Genomic DNA, 20,390 nt, shown 5'->3' on the forward strand with positions numbered 1-20,390 from the left:
GGTTCCATGGTGTAATGGTTAGCACTCTGGACTCTGAATCCAGTGATCCGAGTTCAAATCTCGGTGGAACCTGTTCTTTCATTGTTTGTTATTTTTCTATGTTTAATATTTCGATAACCGTGCCGTTGATGTTATCAGATTTTTTGCTCCCTCGTATTTAAGCAGCTCTTATCGTTCTCGGTCGTGAGCAACTTGCTCCAAATAAATTGCAATAATACGTCTTGATAAGAGAAGTCTGAAGAAGATAAAAGTGTAAAGTGTATTGATGTCAACCGGCAACAGGGGTTCCCCCCATCTCCGCGTTGCTTTCATTGTAGCTGTACCAGTTCGTTGGAAAGGCCAGAGATTTAAAAGTGGGTGGATTTTGTAAATGTTTAGTGTTGTGTATCGTTGTTCATCTGCCCGTTAAGCGTTGGACCCCTACGGTGGCCCAACGTTGCCCACACTTGGCCTCGTGGAGGCAGACCAGGTACACAGTAGTTTGAAATTTTTACATTGTCAGGCTCTGCCACCTTGTTTCCTGAGATTTCAGTGACTAGGTCCTAAACAAAAAACTCAGTGAGGGTGAGCGCTAGAATTAGAAAAACCAAATGAGGTTTAGGCGGTTTAATTTGGACGAAATTAAGTTTTTGCAGTTTGTGTGGGGTTATACGCTGGCCAATTAGTCAGATTAGGGGGGGGAAAGACTAAAAGCTGGGGGAAAAGACAGAAGTATGGGGACGACAGAGAAGGCGACCCCAGGATGTTCAGTGAGGCAGGACCGTGGCCCACCAGGAGAAGAATGAGGGTTGGCAGAGAAATGGGAGTAAAGATGGGAGTAATGGAGGTCTGTACCAGGCAAGAGAGCACGGTAGAGATCTCCATCATGCATTGGAATTAGAGAACACATAAAGAGTCCAAGCGATTTGAACCGGATATTCGTTGGTGATCGTGTTCAATGTAGGAGGCAAATCCAGTCGTAAGAGCAAGTCGTCTCGTCCTGTGGTTGGTCATGTAACCTGTTCAGGTCGCCCACTGTGCATGTTATGAGGATGCTGCCCTTGGGTCCTGGTGATATCATTTTACTCTGCACTAGTTCGTGCTTTGGCCATTTGGTTTAGCTATCCCACTAGTGGTTCAGTGCGAATAATTTGTATCCAGTTCATGCCAAGTCCTGTGTCAGTTTGTCTGATACAGACGTAAGTCTTCCTGGTTGTCAGTTCCCTCATAAACAAGGCTAGATGATGGCCATTGTTCGCGGTTGAAGGTTATTTTGATATAGTTTTCTTGTGTATTACAGTTTTCTTTAGTCCTAGTTTTGTGATTCATCATCAGCTTCCAGATTCTGTGCATGGTAGTTTATTATAAGTGCTCTTCTTTTAGCGAATAGTTTCTGTGCAAAGGTCGTAAGGGCTTTGTATTCATGTTCCGAGTCGACAAGGTGCTGTTCCATGTTCTGCGGGAAGTAGGTGATAGCAGTGGTGAGAATACATCGCAGGTACTCATAGTGGTCCAGTCATGCATGAGATGCTGTCATGTCCCCTCGTAGCCATAGAAGCATCGAGGATCCTCAGTGATTCGGAAGCTAGACAATTTAGCATTAAATGGTCCGTGCCCGGTGAGCAGAAAGGTAACGTGGACCCCCGATTGGAACCAAGTCGGGGGTTTTGGAAAGACTCTGCTTACGCTCGGGAGGAACTTCTTGGTGATTTCCCCTTTAGTAGAGTCTGTCCGCAGATCCTGCCATTCCTGTAGGAGGTGGATAAGCAGTCTAGTTTTTTCAAGCTTCCTGTTGTTGACGAGGTCCAACTTATAGTTCAGAATAGTACACGGTATTTCTATTGCCATATTATATGTAAGGGCGCCTCTAATGACTTCCAAGTCCAGCTCTTTTTGTATCAAACTGATGAAGCATATGCGATGACCGGTATGAAGGTAGATTTGTACTGTAGTAGAGGGACAGGGTCCGCTTGTTTAGCCCCCGGTCTCTCTTGGTCACTCTTGCGACCAATGCAGAATATTTCCGTATCTTTTGTTTAATGTACTTTAGATGGGGCTGGAAAGATAGATTTTTGTCAATGATGATTCCGAGATATTTGATTTCTGTAGAAAGTTTCATTATGGTGCCTTGGATTTTCACTTGCGGGGTCTGACTAGGTCGAGTCTACCCTTCAGAAGTATTCAGCAGGTCTTATTTGGCGAAATCCACAGGCAATGGATTGTAGCCCAGTTTTGCAAAATTCCTATCGCGTGGTTGGTTTTTTCTTCGACCTGAAGAAGATAATGTACATGCTGCTGTGATAAATGCATTTATTTTTATTTTGTTGTGCTCTTTCGTTTACACGGTTATAGACATGATGATTGTCACGCCAACTCTCAAAACTCAGTACTGCTGTCGCCATAAACTACTGTGAACAAAGGTAAAAGTCTGAGTCCTACTGAGACATATGGAGAAAGTTTTATTCCGACTCTTTACCAATTTTTATCATAAACTCTCTATCTGGGGTATTATAAGAAAAAACAGAGAGGAACTATAACTCAGTCAATACCTTCAGTCAATACCATCACTGTGAGAAACTAATCAAAGGTTTTTAACACCTCTTTTATATTAAACAAAAGATAAAGACGGTGTGTACTTCAGAAGAAACTGTCTTAGTCCCAAACTCAACTAGCTTCTACATGATGGTCTGTAGGTATTTATTTTTGGTTGAAAAATTACACTTAACGGTTACTTTATTACATGCATGGTCTCAACGAGTTGCCGATAGTGTACAACAGGGATGGAGGTCCAATTTACTCATTTTCTACCAACAGCAAATTTGGATGATTGCAGATATCTAATTCGACGAGCAAGCTCATTCGACTTCATCCAAGAGGTGGTAAACTGAATTGAGATGTGATGAATGCCAGGCCACCGCAGAGGGATGAATTCGCTCTCATGTTGCTAACAATTTTGGCATTCTTACATGCTACATGATTCTGCAGGAAGAATCCGTTTCCAGCTCGATACATTGCAACCATGTAGTGATGTGTCTGGTCGGAAAAATTTCCAAATAAGCATGGGCACATCTTTATTTCGCCGTATTCTGCTTCTTCGATCATCGTGATATAGCAGGAACAATATTTCTTTGGAGTAGGCAACAATTTTCTAATCCGATGGTCAGTGTTATTGTTCCTTGATGCACGTTTTATACTTTATCGTACACAGATCTCAATTAAAAAACAGGAATTCTTTCTATAAATATTTTTATTGCATTATTGTGAACGGCAGCTTCTAAACCAATGGATGGTAACTAACATCTATCATGGCCAAGGGTTCTGTATTGGGGAAATTCTTTTGGTTTTCATAGACCCTTCATACTTTCCGTTCTAAGGCCTCACAATGTTTTATGAAACGAAATAAAATGCTCTTCCATTAAATCTATTTTCTTTTCTTTTTATGAAGCCTATTTTTTCTTTTTTTCATGATAATCACTTGAGTTGATCAAGAGGATGAGTGATTGATTCGCTAATGTTACTAGGCTTTATTAATGGTTTAGTACTGGTATTGCCCTCGTGTATCCTGAAAAAAAAAAAAAAAAAAAAGGTATGTAATTATTTGACAAATAATAGCATTTTAGTGAGGTATTTTTCCCAAGTGGTTCAATGGTGTAATGGTTAGCACTCTCGACTCTGAATCCAGCGATCCGAGTTCAAATCGCCGTGGAACCTGCTGACAGATGTTTTTTTAACTCTTCACTCATCATTGCTAGCAAGGGTACTTCTCCTTCCACTTTAAATGATTTTGATAATTATAGATTCTGATAAAAAAATTTACACCAGTCTTTTTCTGTTTTCTACTAGAAAGACGAAGATTAGCAACTGAAACTAATACTGCTATTAGTGTATGGGGCTGTTTCTGGAATGTGAGTACAAGTTTACATTTGCACGATACCGACAGGTCAGCGGTTGTCATATTTTGGCTAAACACTGCTGATTACAGAACAGTGAATACATTGGAGATGTGTTTATAACTCGTTTATTTGGACTGGAATGCATATGGGCCTTGTACTTTAATAAGGTTGTCCCTAAACACACTCAGATAAACTGAACGAGTATCGGTTTCACATATCGGCAGATTCCGATTACATAAGTTGTCGTCTTTTGACTCAAAATTGACAGGCTTGTTAAAAGTTCTCATTCGAAAGGAGATAGATTGTAGTAAAATTATAATAAGAAATACTAACGTGACAGTAGAGTGCAACTAGATTGACAGTATATTCAACATATTGAATGTATTCCATTGAAACGCGTGTTTCTATTATTTGTTTATAGAGAGAAAATATTTTTCCCACATCCAGAAAATTTTAATATATTTTCAATTAATATAGTGATATGGCTGCTAATATTAATACGAGTATATTCGTTTTGTTTTTTACTATTTTTTCTCCCCTACGTTTCCGCATATTACATCATAAAACTATGCTGCCAAATGCTTTTAATTAAATCGAATATTCTTCAGAGAACACTAAATATTTTCCCGACGAATGCGTTACATTTAAAAAGTCAGTTTGGCACTAATTAGATTGTCTCTATTGATGTATAATTGCAATGATCCCTTACTGTAATGGATAGCGTAGCCAGCTGGGAAGGAACAGCAGTGCGTAGCACACGCTTCTTGATTAGACCGGGATTCGAGCCCGTCACCACCAAATACTGGAGGATTCGGAAAGGTCAGTGAATGATCACCGCATATTCCCGGAGCAATATGGCCTTAGTTGCTAATGCTCCTAAAAACCAAATAACAAACTGTAATGGATAGCACTCTGAACTCAGCGATTCGACTTTGTTCCTAGTGAGACTTTTTTTTTCTACATGATAATCACTGCGTTGATCAGTGAGGATATGTGATCAGGTAATGTTACTAGGCACTATTAATGGTTTTTTATTGGTATTACGCGAAAAGGCTTATCAAATTACTTGACAATTATTAGTCTTCTAGTGGGCCGCTTGATAAAGGTGGTTCGATGGTGTAATGGTTAGCACTCTGAATCCAGTGATTCGAGTTCAAGTTTCGGTGGGTACCTATCAAGGTATGTTTTTTCTCTCTCATCATTGCTAGCAAGTGTTCTTTCCGCTTTAGTAGATTTTTATGATCACAGATTCTTAAGAAAATTTAATTTTTCTCCACTATTTTTCTGATTTCTGCTAGGAAAGGAAAAGTTGAGAGGTCAACAGGTGTCATATTTCGGCTAAACACTGCAGAATTCTAGAATTTATATAAAAAGAAGAACGTCCTCATCTGGTTCAGTTAGAATTAATTAACAAACGAAAACAAATCTAATAAAATACAAATATTTATAGTCCACTTTCAGGAATGGCATCAACAACAGTTCTATGGTTCAAAGTTAGTCCCCATCCAGCCAGCTAAATTTAAGTCTCAGAAGAACCAGCTTTTTTTCTTTCTACCTTAGTGTGAGTGCTGCTTAGCCGAGTGTGGGGATAGGGACCTGTCAGTATTAATATGATTTTCTGCCTTTTGTTTTTTTTTATTTTTCAAGTACGAAAATCTGGAGTGCAATTAAATGGGCAAATTCTACACAGAGCACTGTTTTTTATTTTATTATTTTTTTTTTTTATGTATTTGATAGATTTAATTTACGAAGTCAATTTTAAATTAGCGTGCTGCTTCAATTCTGACGAAGAACAAAAACAGCAGCGCTGATTATTTATGAAAAATTCATTTGAACATTTTGATCTAATTTTATTCTTTTATTATTAACAACTATAAGAGCAAACCAAATACCTTTATGCAGGATTGGAATTTTCTCAATCATCACAGTCTAAGGATTATGTGATTATACGAATAAATGTCATATGTTTAATTAAAAACTACATTAAATTTATATAAATTGATATGTATTAAAATATTGTCATGTATTCAATTCTCATCCCAAACACAAAGCATCAAGGAAACGCAGGGGAAGCCGATAGCCATCAACAACCCCAAAAACCCAACCAATGCAGCATCTAATATGAGAACTAAAAACAATTGTCGAATAAATCCTTAAGAAACATAAAATAAATGTACATCGAATTAAAGTATCTTAAAACATAAAATTGTCTAAACTTCTTATAAGAGAACAAACGTATGCCTACGAACAGAACTTCACCCAGTTAGTTGATCAAGATTAATTATTTGGTGTGAAAGTAGCATGTCGGTTTCATGGTGTAATGGTTAGCACTCTGGACTTTGAATCCAGCAATCCGAGTTCGAATCTCGGTGAAACCTGTGTCATTATTCATTTTTTATCTCCTATGTTTGGTGGGGGGGGGGTTAAATACTCGTGAACAGACTCTAATGAAAAATTTATGTTACTTCATCTATAGGCCGTGGATGCTTTTTGTTTAGTTCGTTTTATTAGACGTATTAAAATGTTCCTGTTTTAAATTTATTTATTTTCATAAAATTTCCAAAGCGTTTCTGTAAGTTTGGTTTTAAATTATTTTCACAACACTTATTCTAGCATTAACTTACCACGAATACAAATTTTGATGACATTCTTAATGATTTTCCTAAGAGAAAATGCTGATTAAAAAAATTAGATTGAAAATTTTTATTTTTGAAATAAAACTGCTAAATTCTATGTGCATTACGTATGTATATTTTTCTCGGTTGATGTGTTTCCGCAGACCTTTAAAAAAGAAAGTGGGAGAGAGAGAGAAAAGCAAAAGGCTTGTGATATAAGTTTATCAGTTTCGGAAATATGATTATCTACAAATTGAGCTGTGTTTTGTATTATGGGTAAAGGATTAAAAGTAAGGTTAAAAATCATTAACGATTAGTAGCTAAAGGATTAAAAAAGAAAGTGGGAGAGAGAGAGAAAAGCAAAAGGCTTCTGATATAAGTTTATCAGTTTCGGAAATATGATTATCTACAAATTGAGCTGTGTTTTGTATTATGGGTAAAGGATTAAAAGTAAGGTTAAAGAACATTAACGATTAATAGCTAAAGAATCTTTATGGTTAGCTGGTTACAGTGGTTCCAGTCTGCAATATTCCAGTCCTACGCTCTTTCTTCTGTTTTCAGAACACTGCATGGCTGCCGATGTTTTTCAGAGGATAAAATCATTTTGCATATTCCCCCATCACCGAAATAAATATCCTGTTTTATAGTAATGCAATGACACAGCTGTTTTCATTAAAGTTAACTAAATAACCAATATTTAATAAGTTAAAGCCACGTTTTTCTCCACGAAACGTTGGAAATATAATGTGTCAATATTGGGAATGTAGTAGACGAAGGAGATCCACGTAGTTCTTGCTTACCGCTCTCAATCTTTAAAAAAAAAGATTAGTTTACTTTTCTTATATCTGTACTTCCATTACTTTTTCTTAACGTTTTTGTACTCGGGAACGGCTTCGTCGTCTGCCAACCTCATGATGCTGTATATCGTTTTATCATTAGCATTAGTAGAGGCATATGATGCAAGAAAGTAAGTTTATGCAGCATCAGCCAAAAACAAAATAAAATAAAATAAATAAAACCTGCCATTTCACCCCTCCATTCGTTCCAAATGCCTGTCCAGCTCAACCTTAAATTTATTTAGGCTATCAACTTCCACAACAAAAGATGGAAGTCTGTTCCACCAATCAACTATAAGCTGGCTAAAGGCAAATTTCCGCACATCTATTCTACAACTGTCTTTCCTCAATTTGAATCTGTAAACACTCAGGTTCTTAATCTGAGCAAGAGGAAGAATACCATCAGCAACCAGCTTGCTCAACCCATTCAAGGCTTTATACACCTCAATCAGATCACCTCTCATGTACCTACTCTCCAGCCAGGCGCTGCAATTTGCAGACCTTAAGCCTTTCTTGGTAAGAGCACCCCTTTGTTCCCCTCACCAATCTCGTTCAAGCAACTCTACATTCTTCGTAAAATGAGGCCTATAGACCTGTATACAGTAGTCTAGGTGTGGCCTAACCATTGCCTTGTATAACGGGATAATCACCTCCCTGTCACTGCTAGCAAACTTCCTATATATCATTGACAAAACTCCATGACCTACCCTGGCAGCCCCTCTGCACTGGTTAGCAAACTTCATATTTGACTGCAATTACCCCCAGGTATTTTTTACTTTCCACTTCTCTGAGTGTAGTACCACACAGTTCGTACGTTTCTCTTCTGTTATTGCTAACAATATGCAGTACTTTGCATTTGTCAATGTTAAACTTCAGTTGCCACGTTTCAGCATATTTTTCCAACTTATCTAGATCCAGTTGGAGTAGCATACTGTCTTTACTGCCGTTAACAACCCTGCTGACGTTTGTATCATCTGCAAACTTGGATATTAAACCTGATATACCTTCATTAATATCTTTGATAAATATGCAAAACAACAATGGGCCCAACACCGAATCCTGGGGAACTCCAATAACAACATTTGTCCACGAAGAGCAGTGTCCATTGATTACCACTTTCACTCAATCATCCCTTTATCTATTGTAGCAACTTACCCTTGATGCCATACCTCTCCAATTTGTACAGCAGTCTTCTATGTGCAACAGTATTAAAAACGTTCCTGAAATCCACGTATATGATATCAAAATTATTTTTGGCATTCAATTCCTTTGTGACCAGATCAGAGTATCCAATCAAATTGGTCAGACAAGGCTTCCCTTTAACAAACCCATGCTGTGTCTTAACTATTACTGCAGTCTAGTCTAGATGATCCTGCAATGCTTCTTTAACCAGTGACTCTTTAACCAGAGTTTTGCTCTGAGGTACCTGTGTTTTATAGTATAACACTCACGTTTATTTATAAATGAAAATATCATCATCTCCTTACTAAACTCAATGCTGCACTGTTTTCTTATACCGTTACTAATTTATGATCAAAATATGTGTTTACATTATTCTTTTTTCATTCCTTTTTTATCTGCGGGACGGGGACAAGAACAACTGCTCAGTCCATAGTGTGAATTTCCAAATGCTTTTTACTGCCACACAACTCTGTTGTCAGATGTGCTGTCCTTCGGTCGAAACCCAGATTTAAGCTGGTGGTCATTAATCAGAAAAACATTCCTTACAACAGTTCGATATGTTTGCTTTTTGAGCCACTTGTTCAATAAATATTGAACTTTTAGTAATTATTTGTTGTCATTATATGTTTCATGATTCCATTTAAACACAGCGGTTCCATGGTGTAACGGTTAGCACTCTGGACTTTGAATCCAGCAATCCGAGTTCAAATCTCGGTGGAACCTGATTTTTTCTTTCCGTTTCTTTATGGTTTATAAAACTGAGCTATTGGTTTGTTTATGTTAACAGCGTTTTTTTTTTTGCTTCCTCATAACATAATTGAAACAGCTGTTATCGATCTCGTTCTCAGGCAGCTCACTGCAAATAAATTGCAATACAGTAATACTTCCTGGAAGCTAAGTCAGCAAGCTATAAAAAGATAACGTACATGCTGTTATGATGAATGCATTTATTTATTTATTTTTTTTTGTGCACTTTCGTTTTCAAGTTTATAGCCGTGATGATCACACAAATTGTAAAACATCAGTACCGCTGGTGTTATAAACTGCTCTGACCAAACGGTAGAAGTCTAACTCCTACTCAGACTCATGAAAAAAGTTTACTAACTAATTTTTATCGAAAAATTCCCCAAATTGTGCATTATACACTAAATACAGAGTAACATTATCACAGTCAATACCTGTAGCCTCCACTACTCTGAGAAAACTACGCTTCAAAAGTGATTGTCAGTGTCCCAGATTGAACCACTGTTTCATAAAGTCTGTACGAATTTATTTTTTGTTGAAGCATTACACTCATCCTCTACTTTATTACATGGGGAAATCTGAACGACGTGTCGAAAGCATAACAAAAGGATGCTGGCCTAAGTGGACTCATTTGCTACACCAGCTATTGATAATTTGGACAGTTGTAGATATCTAATCTGAAGATCAATCCACCTCATCCAAGAGGTGGTCAAATGGACTGAGATCTGATTAGTGGGGAGGTCACCGATCTAGTTTGAAATCGTCCTCCTGCTCCTGAACAAATTGTGATCAATTTCGGCATTCCAAGATGATGCTGGGACGAAAAATCAGTTTTCCAACTTACATTGCAACCAAGTAAGGATGCACTGGTCGATTGTCGTTATTTTTTAGGAGCATCAGTAAACTGATGCTCCTAAAAAATAACATACAAAATCACATACGAAACATGGTGTAGTTTCGTATGTGATTTTGTGGGGGGCGAAATAAGGAGTAATAACATTACAAAATGTTATTACTTGTTATTTTTTTGTTGCTGCTTTGTTTGTTTTGACTTCCACCCTACTGATGTCACAATCGCACCCCACAAGTGCAAATTTGACTGCAATTCATAGGGAATTCTAGACTCTAGGGTGTGTAAAGCGGGTGTTAGCAGAACATTAAATACACAATTTTTTTTACAAAACAAATAACGAACCTTTGAACATTATATATCCTATTTACATAAAAAAAAAAAATACATACAAGCATACCAATTTCCATATATTTGAACCACACTCCAGTACACTCTCTCTCTCATCAACTATTCTCAATTTGCAAATTATTAACATCAGTTTGTATCAGTTGAATCTTACTTATTTTGAATCATCAATGATTACTCCATCATTTTCTGTCATTACCAAATTTTTATCACTTACATCAGTAAAACTCATTTCAACTCTTATTGCGCTTTGTATATTTTTTTTCTAGCCTTTAACACATGAAATGTACTACAAATGGTATCTTCTTACCTCAATAATATTCACTATAGATCACCCACTCTACCTTAATTACTCTCTAGTTATCATCTTAGTCATCCCTCTTAACTCATGAGGTTTCTCTATTAATAAACTTTCTTTCTCTTTGCTCCTCACCTGGTATGTTATCTTGTGTTGGCACCTGGTCTAAATTAATGATATAGGTTAATACATCCTTATAGTACTATCCCTGTAAATATAATTTCTTTACTAATTCCTTTATACTATTACTTTCTTTTTGTTACTCCTGTAACACCCTTGCATTATTTCACAATCATTTAGCATTCATAACAAATTATCTCAACCTTAATAACTAATCTGCCTAATACAACATGAATGTTCCTTTTTTAAGGACTATCACTCAATTGCTTACAGAGCTAGATTATGAGTCCTTGATTTCCGGGTTCAATAAAAAAACAGGAACAGACTTACGTCCCGAAATGGCCGCTACTTCCAATTCCCTTTGGGTTCAGGCTTCCTTCATAGCAGACAGGCTTTCTTCCATTTCTTAATGGCGGACGGGCTTTCTTTCTCTTCTTGGCTCACATATCTTTAAACTCAACTTCACTTCCTTTCATTTCACTTCACTGCCTTCACTTCCTATCACTGCCTTCCGAGGATTAGTCCGCTAGACCGGGTTACGACCGGACACGTTATTTGGCGCTCCTGAATTTGTGTGGAAAATAAGTGTTTAAAATGTTTAATCAGTTTTAAAAAAGTGTTCCACCTGAAAGAGCTTATCTGGAGGATTCCGTAGGTGAGATTAGTTTTATTATCTATTGGGAATTTAGTAAATTACCAGCGTTTCTATCTGTGTCCTTTGTTGTCAGACTACAATGGTCACCATGTGGCTGGCAGCAGGGCCATAGAGAGGCACTGATGTAAAGCAGAAGCCACGTTGGTAGTTTACACTTGACTGGAGTTTACACTTGACACGAGAGAATCACAAGAGATTCATGCCTCCCATCGGGATTCTACCGAAGAGAAAAAAGAGGAACCACCACTGGATTCAACCTTGCCCAAGAGCACCGTCCCTGAACAGAAACTAATCCTGCGAACCGCCCTTGAAAACTTATTCAAGAAGCAGAGCAGCAGAGTGACTACAGGACTAAGAGCTGAAATCGTTTCCCTGTGGACCAAGCTAGAAACAATTTTGGACCAAACGCACCTGGAAAATGAAAAAAATAACTGCCAGGCTTGATGTTTATCTTGAAAGTGGGGCGAACAAAGTGCAACAGCGAGCCCCCACTTTTGCTGAAGTGCTGAGGACACAGCAACCCACCAACCAAACAGTAACTAAGGAATCTACCACTAAACGCAAGACCCTCTTGCCAACCCCTCACCTAGTCATCGTAAGACCGACCTCCAAAGATGAAGTCCACACCAGCGAAGAGGTAAAGAGCATAGTAGTAAACAACCTTACCGAAGACTTAAAAGCGGCAAAAATCAAATCGGTTCGCAAAACCCGAAATGTGGGTGTTATCATTGAAACCCAGACAAAGGCGGATGCAAACCTGATACTAAATAATCAAAGAATCCACACACTTGGATTAGAGGCCCTACCACCGAAAAGAAAGGGACCTTGTGTAATTATATACGACTTGGACAAGGACATAACCCCGACTGAGATCCAAACAGAGCTGTACATGAGAAACCTACAGCAAGACTATCCAGGGAAGGCACCATCAACCATCGTTACTCCGAGATTTCAGACTAAAGCTAGAGCAGGAAACGCCACTAACTGGGTGGTAGAGCTCTCACCAGCGACCTGGAAGACTATATGCCAGCAAAACAGAGTCTTTATCAACTGGGGCAGCCACCGCTTCAGGGAGTACGTACCCGTCCCAAAATGCTTCCGGTGTTGTAAATTCGGGCATACTACCCACACCTGCGCTCAGACTCAGCCCACCTGCGGCCATTGTACAGAGCGGGGACACGAGTTTAAAAACTGTCCAAATAAGGACAAAGACCCTATCTGTGCTAATTGCAAGTTGGTAAAAATGGATTGCAAACACTCGATAAGGGACCCTAACTGTCCCTCATACATCAAAGCGAAGAGCATGCACCAAACTAGAACTGATTATGGCGACTACAACTAAGAAATTCAACACCACAGAGATGAAAATATTCCAGCATAATGCACAGAGAGCCAGGGCTGTAGCTGACCAGCTACGCCTTAAGGCCGACCAAGAGAGCGCTGATATCCTGCTACTTCAGGAACCATATGCACATTCCAAACAAGTAAGGGGCTACCCACTTGCATTTAAACTAATCTAATCTGATGAGGACACTCCCTGGGCCGCGGTCCTGGTCCGAAACCCGGACATCACGGCAACGAAGATCGCACAGCTGTGCACACCATGGGCAGCCTGGCCCATGTCATCACACCAATAGGAGCCTTCTCCGCCATATCCCTCTACTCTAGACCGGGACAGGATATCACAACTGCCATAAATTACTTGCAACAGCTACTTGACATCCTACCAAACCAGCGGATCAATGTGGGAGCAGACGTGAACTGTCGGTCGCCTGCATGGCATAGCAAAACGGAGAGCAGAAGAGCTACGCACAATGGTCAGCTACTTGAAGACTTCCTAGCCACCTCACCGTTTGTGATCCTTAACCAGCCACACCATTTGCCCACATTCTGCAATCTGCTTTGGGAAGCAGACATAGACATAACAATAGCCACAGGCAATATGGCTGCGCACATCGACAGATGGACAGTCGAAAATTCCTGGACAACATCCGATCATCGGGTGATCACGTACCGAATCTCAAGAACGCTAACCAGAACCCCAATCACCAGATATCTCACCAACAGATTTGCAATCCACAAAGCGGACTGGAATCAGTTTGCGGTTCACCTAGCCATAGCTATCAAAGCTAGACAACAGCAAATAGAGAAGGAAACTGATCCAGACATCCTGCAAAGAACAGTGACTAACATAATCACAGAGTCCAGCAGTGCAACCATAAAGAAGAGACCCTCCCCAGGAATGGTCCCATGGTGGACCCGGGAGCTGCAGACCCTTAGGAAGGAGGTCACAAATAGAAGGAAACAATTCCAAAGAGCCCGCAGGTCTTGGCCGCAGGCTGAGGTGGAGGCCTTAAGACAACGCTATAGGGAGGCAAGACATCTATACACAGACAAAATCCAAAAGAGTAAAAGAAAATCCTGGGTGTTACTTGTCTCCACAGCTGGAAATGCGGATCCCTGGGGGGTTATATACAAAGTAACTACGAATAAATTCCCCAGGGGAGAAGTCCTCACGACGACTCGAACTCCACAAGGCACTCTAACAACAACGTGGGAGGAATCAGTCAACAACCTCCTAAACGCAGTACCGAAGGAACCAGCACAGCCAACCAGTGAACAACAACTCAAGCTGTGCAAAGAAAATGAAGAATACCTCACGGAACAGATAGAACAACCATTTACAATGGAGGAACTCCAAGAAGCGACTGCCCGGATTAGGCCCAAAAGATGCCCTGGAAGAGATATGCTTGAACCTGAAATCATAAAGAAGGTTGCTGACCTAGAACCCCAACTTCTCTTAAGGCTGTACAATTGCTGCCTGGAGGCTGGCTACTTCCCTATGGAGTGGAGAACAGCAAATGTCAAATTAATTCTCAAAGCCCCAAGCAAAAATCCGGCATTGCCGGAATCATATCGACCCATAGCGCTCCTAACAGTTTTAAGTAAGCTATATGAACGGCTCCTTCATAGACGGATACAACACTATTACTCCACTGCCAGCCTTGAGGCAAAAAATCAATTCGGATTCAAGCCAGGTCACTCGACTGTCGATGCGATGAGAAACCTACTGATATCAGTGAATGATTGCCAACAGAAGTACTTTCTCGCTATTGCAGTGGATTTTGCCGGGCGTTCGACTCACTTTGGTGGCCGAGCGTCCTGGGCAGGCTCAGAATGGCACAGGTCCCAAGCAACCTTTATAATAATATCAAAAGCTACCTCTCACACCGAAAAATAGAAGTGAAAACTTCTATTTTTCGGTGCGAGAGGTAGCTCAGCAGGATCAGCCAACAGATCAGCAGGAACACCCCCAGGGTCCGTGCTCGGTCCACTGCTGTGGAATATAGTATTTGATGATTTTCTGAACACCGGCCTTGGGGAGGTGGTAACCCAAGCATTTGCGGATGATTTAATTCTCACTGTGACGGCAGATAATAGGACACAACTTGAGATTCGAGCAAATCAAGCTCTGTATACTCTACAGCGGTGGGCAACGGAGAACTTTCTACAGATCTCGCCTGCCAAAACGACTTCCATCTTGCTTAAGGGAACATTGGACATAAGGCGGCCACCGCAAATTAAAATAAATCGCGCTACAATCAAATTCGCCCAACAAATGAAATACCTCGGGATCATTTTTGACAGCAAGCTCACATTCCAACCGCATCTCAGGCAACTCAGGACGAAGATTAGGAACTACTCAGGCCTGATTGCGCGAGTCTCACGCAAGGACTGGGGACTGAGTAAACAAACCATGTTGCTATACTACAAAGACTACTTTTCTCCCAGCGATCACATACGGTGCACCAATATGGTACCATAGTACCAGACTGACCACCAACAAAAGAATACTGGACTCAACACAACGAACAATATTACTCAAAACAACCCGAGCCTGCAATACTGTGAGCACGGAAGCGCTCCAGGTTCTTACTGGATCCTTACCCCTGGATCTCGAAGTGATCAGATGCGGACTAGCGTACTACATATCAAAAGGAATCTCTGTGACCTACTCGGGCTTTACGATTGAACCCACACACAATATAAAAATGGAAAAGGCTCAGCTCTTGGCACACTTAAAACAGGAATAGCAAAACAGGTGGACAGACTCAACCAAAGGAGAGGTGACACGACGCTTCATACCTGATGTAGACAGGTTTTTCCCAAAACTCCTTGTATGGTTCCACCCAGGCCTATATGCCATCTACTTATTGACGGGTCACGGCCCCTTCAACGAGAAACTAACATCTCTGGGCCTCCTCCAAGACCCCAACTGCTCATGTGGCGAACCGGAAAGCTGGACCCACCGCATGCACGAATATACAAACTACGAGGACCTACGTGGAAATCTAATAACAAGATTGATCTACGTGCCGCGAGGCCAGGAGCATCATCTCTTGGACACAAGCGAAGAATATAAGAACCTCACCAGATTTGCACAGGAACTCTTTGCCAGAAGAAGAACCTGTTCTGCGATCAGGAACTAAGGGCACATTACGCCTTGTAGCAGACATTAATCTTCCACAACACCGGACTATAAGCAGCACTAGGCCACCCTTCCTGATGATGGAAACAGGAACAACGGACCAGACCCATTCGGGATGCAAAAGAGACACTCCACGAGACTACCCTGGTCGTGTATATAACCCATAAATGTGACTGATCTCAACCTACCTGGATGGACACATAGCCAATGAATGACATCCGGGAACTTGTTCCGACTGCTTCGTTGGACCCATATCTTTTTCCCCACCTTGAACAGCAGATTTCCTGCCAGTGTGCCAACTGGCGACCGAGCTGGGCACTCTTTCTTGGCTTTCTTTCCACTCCACTTCCCTGGCAGGGGGGAAGGTGCCTGTCCTATTGTCTCCTCCCTTCCTCGCCACCCCCATTTTTCCTTCTGGTGGGGCATGGGCATGCCCCACTGACACCTATTGGGGTCGCCTTCCCTATTGACTCCATATTTCTGTCTCTCACCCCGCCAGTCTTCAGTCTCCCTCCCCTACTCTATCTGTACACAAGCGATTGCCCTACACGTCCAAATTTAATCATTTCCAAATTACTGTTTGCCAATAGTTTCGGCCTTTCAAATTCCAGCACTCTTACCCCCCCCCCACGCGAAAGATGAAATCTTTTTTTTTTTAGGTCCTAGCCACATAAATCTCAGGAAATTAGGTGGCAGGATCTGCCAGAGTAATTAATTATAATGCTGGTAAACCTGGCCTGCCTCCACGGGGTTGAGTGTGGACAACATTGGGCCTCAGCAGGGGTCCAGCGGCTAAATGGCCAGAAGAACAACGGTACATAGCACTATACATATACAATATCCACACACTTTTAAATCTCTGGCCTTTCCAGTGAACTGGCACACCTACAATGAAAGCAACGCAGAGATGGGGGAAACCTCTGGTGCCGCACACAAAATACACTCTACACTCTATCACTGCCTTCCGATGCCGGATATGACTTTCTTTCTCTCACTTTTTTTCTCCTTCTTCATCTTGCTACAACGATTTGTGAACTCCGACCACCAAAAAAATCTACTTCCACTTCAATCCGAAAACTCACGACTTTCTGTCCTTCTACACAGATCAGTGATGTATTTAAATTTATTTTTTATCTTTAATGTATTTGACAGATTTCGAAGTCAATTTTTCGAATTAGATAATATTAAATTACAGTTCATCTTTAGCGAAGAACAAATACAACATTGCTGATTATTTACAAAAATTTCTTTAGAACATTTTAAACTATTTATTCTTTTTTTCAGCATGAGCTCCAAATCCATTGATAGGCACAGAACTTCGCCCAATTAGTTGCGCTAAGCTTTGTCATTACTAATTAGTGCAAAGGTGCACTTACTGGTACCATGGTATAATGGTTAGCACTCCACTTGATCTAGAATCTGCTTAATCCTTGGTTTTGTAAAACTTCCTTGATCGAAAGCAAATGATCCCACTTAAAAGGTTTTCGAATTTTTACGAATTCTTCTAACAAAAAAATTACATTTTTTATCAATATCTTTATTGCATAGTTGTGAACTTGTAACCCAGTGGATGGCAACTATTGTCTAGCATGGCCACCGAGTCTACACCAGGTCCGCAGGACGGTCTTATGGTTTTCTAGGTGAGCTCAATCCCCAATGTTTACGCACAGATCTTTGCCCAATTAGCACTTTTGGCTTTGAATCAGGTAATCCGATTTCTATACAAGACTCACTGACATATTTTCAAAGCGTTTCTTTACCTTATTTCTATGCATATTCGACCAAAATTTCCTTTTCGATCTACCACGACCCTGATCAATCATTTCCCACCATTTGGTGAAATCAATCCTGTTTATACGTAGAACATAGATTTGCAGAGGTTCATGCAGGTTTTCGTAATTTTTATTCCGTACTTTTTGTTCTTTATGTTAGTCTCTTTATTAATCGATGATCAGCTTCTTTATTTTTTTTAAATATAAATACAGTTTTTAAAAGTTTGCAACAGTATTTGTAGCATACATACATCTCAATCCACATATACATATTCGCATATTCAGGTACACAAGTTATCAGAATTAAGAAAAAATTACAAAAAATAGTATTAAAATTAGACTACAGCGATGGTTATTAGAAGTTATTTTTTCATAAATCGTGTCACAGGTCTTTGAATCCACCGATCGAAGTTCGAACTGGTTAATATCTTCTCATTAAAGTTTTCTTTTCCGTCATTCTTTATCATGATGATTGACTCAGTTTTTCAGCACTATAGGCAAACGAAGCAGAGAAAGAATAAGAATAGCATGGAAAGATGATCAATCATACCAATAGTTCTATTTGTGCAATATCAATCCCCGATATGCTATGTGTGAGAGTACCGTCTTCTATTCTCTTGGCTGACGATCGTTGGCAAAATTCGATTTGGTCTCTTTATATACAAGTTGTCATAACGGTTTTAATGGATCTCATTTGTCAAGAGATTAAAAAAACCAAAACAAAAACAAATGTCAGACAGTCCCATATCACTTGAAGTGCCCAATAAATAATATAATTTCAGTTCATCCCATAAATGAACCAATTCATATTAAAAACATCAGTGATTATTTGCAAAAATCTATTTAAAAAATTAGATCCATTTTTTGTTTGGAAGAGAAAAACTTTATTAAAACTTCACGCAGAATACTTTATTTACCTAATTGGTTACGTACTTCAGCCACTAATGTTCAGTTTTCAATCAGTGGTTCCATGGTGTAATGGGTAGCATTCTGGACTCTGAATCCAGTGATCCGAGTTCAAATCTCGGTGGAACCTGTTCTTTCATTGTTTTGTTATTTTTCTATGTTTAATATTTTGAAATCAGTGCCGTTGAAGTTAACAGATTTTTTGCTCCCTCCTATTTAAACAGCTCTTATCGTTCTCCGTCGTGAGCAGATTTTTCAAATAAATTGCAATAATACGTCTTGATAAGAGAAGTCTGAAGAAGATAAAAGTGTAAGGTGTATTGATGTCAACCGGCACCAGGGATTCCCCCCATCTCCGCGTTGCTTTCATTGTAGCTGTACCAGTTCGTTGGGAAGGCCAGAGATTTAAAAGTGTGCGGATTTTGTAAATGTTTAGCGTTGTGTATCGTTGTTCATCTACCCGTTAAGCCGCTGGACCCCTACTGTGGCTCAACGTTGCCCACACTTGGCGTCGTGGAGCAGACCAGGTACACAGTAGTTTGACATTTTTACTTTGTCAGGCTCTGCCACCTAGTTTCCTGAGATTTCAGTGACTAGGTCCTAAAAACAAAACTCAGTGAGGGTGAGCGCTGGAATTATACAACCCAAATGAGGTTTATGCGGTTTAATTTGGACGAAATTAAGTTTTTGCTGTTTGTGTGGGGTTATACGCTGGCGTATCAGGCAGATTAGGGGCGAAGACTGAAGGCTGGGGGGGGGGGGAATACAGAAATATGGGGACGTCAGAGAAGGCGACCCCAGGATGTTCAGTGAGGCAGGACCGTGCCCCACCAGGAGAAGAAGGAGGGTTCGCAGGGGAATGGGAGTAAAGGTACCAGGCAAGAGAGCCCGGTACAGATCTCCATCAGGCATTGGAATTAAAGAACACATAAAGAGTCCAAGCGATTTGAACCGGATATCCGTTGGTGATCGTGTTCAATGTAGGAGGCAAATCCAGTCGTAAGGTCATACATGGGGCAAGTCGTCTCGTCCTGTGGTTGGTCATGTAACCTGTTCAGGTCGATCACTGTGCATGTTATGAGGATGCTGCCCTTGGGTCCTGGTGATATCATTTTCCTCTGCACTAGTTCGAGATTTGGTCATTTGGTTTAGCCATCCCACTAGTGGTTCAGTGTGAGTAATTTGTATCCAGTTCATGCCAAGTACTGTGTCAGTTTGTCTGGTTCAGACGTAGGTCGTCCTGGTTGTCAATTCCCTCGTAAACAAGGCTAGATGATGGCCATTGTTCGTGGTTGTAGGTTATTTTGATATGGTTTTCTTGCGTATTACAGTTTTCTCTAGTCCTAGTTTTGTGATTCGTCATCAGCTTCCAGATTCTGTGCATGGTGGTTTGCTATGAGTGCTCTTCTTCTAGCGAAGAGTTTTTGTGCAAAGGTGGTAAGGGCTTTGTATTCATGTTCCCAGTCGACAAGGTGCTGTTCCATGTTCTGCGGGATGTAGGTGATAGCAGTGGTGAGAATACATCGTAGGTACTCATAGTGGTCGCAGTCGTGTATGAGATGCTGTCATGTCCCTTGGCGGCTACAGAGGCATCAGGGATCCTCAATAATTCGGAAGCTAGATAATTTAGCATTAAATGGTCCGTGCCCGGTGAGCAGAAAGGTAACGTGGACTCCCGATTGGAACCAAGTCGGGGGTTTTGG

At 40.4% G+C, this 20,390-nt stretch overlaps 4 non-coding genes across 4 annotated transcripts; all 4 read left to right on the forward strand.

Annotated features, from left to right (window-relative positions):
* On the forward strand, window positions 1-72 carry TRNAQ-CUG (transfer RNA glutamine (anticodon CUG)). Its single transcript has one exon. It is a non-coding gene; the product is annotated as a tRNA-Gln (tRNA).
* A 6,106-nt stretch (window positions 73-6,178) lies between these two features.
* Window positions 6,179-6,250, forward strand: TRNAQ-UUG (transfer RNA glutamine (anticodon UUG)). The gene has a single exon. It is a non-coding gene; the product is annotated as a tRNA-Gln (tRNA).
* A 2,906-nt stretch (window positions 6,251-9,156) lies between these two features.
* Window positions 9,157-9,228, forward strand: TRNAQ-UUG (transfer RNA glutamine (anticodon UUG)). The gene has a single exon. It is a non-coding gene; the product is annotated as a tRNA-Gln (tRNA).
* A 9,517-nt stretch (window positions 9,229-18,745) lies between these two features.
* Window positions 18,746-18,817, forward strand: TRNAQ-CUG (transfer RNA glutamine (anticodon CUG)). Its single transcript has one exon. It is a non-coding gene; the product is annotated as a tRNA-Gln (tRNA).
* The last annotated feature ends 1,573 nt before the right edge of the window (window positions 18,818-20,390 follow it).

The sequence above is a fragment of the Mastigoproctus giganteus genome, chromosome 9 (genome assembly GCF_048544385.1).
Source record: "Mastigoproctus giganteus isolate SK-2022 chromosome 9, ASM4854438v1, whole genome shotgun sequence".
Taxonomy (NCBI): Eukaryota; Metazoa; Arthropoda; class Arachnida; order Uropygi; family Thelyphonidae; genus Mastigoproctus; species Mastigoproctus giganteus.